Below are 445 nucleotides of genomic sequence, written 5' to 3'. Positions count from 1 at the left end.
AGGGACCACATTGGCCCTCTTCCAGTCCTCTGGGACCTGTCCTGAGCACCATGAGTACACAAACAGTCGTGCCAGTGGTTCCACTATGACTCCAGCTAATTCCCTAAGTACCCTAGAATGAGGATTATCAGGTGCTGTTGACTTAAATACATCCAACCCCTCCAAGTGCCCCTTTACTAGGTCAGCCCTAACAATTGGTGGATTGGTATCCATCTCGTGCTTACCTAAAATCCCATTGAGATGCAGGCTTGTATCCATGTCCAGGAACACAGATGCAAAGAAGTCATTTAGGAGCTCTGCTTTCGCCATCCTATCTGTTACTAGTTGCCCTAGTCCATCTATGTTACCTTGTGCTTTCTTTTTGCTTCTTATGTATTTAAAGAATGACTTTGTGTTCTCTTCTAGGTTGGCTGATCTCTCCAGTGGGCTTTAAACTAGGCTCATC

Source organism: Gavialis gangeticus, unplaced genomic scaffold (genome assembly GCF_001723915.1).
Source record: "Gavialis gangeticus isolate Ggan-Ray unplaced genomic scaffold, GavGan_comp1, whole genome shotgun sequence".
NCBI lineage: Eukaryota > Metazoa > Chordata > Crocodylia > Gavialidae > Gavialis > Gavialis gangeticus.
Note: the sequence above shows the minus strand (reverse complement) of the source record.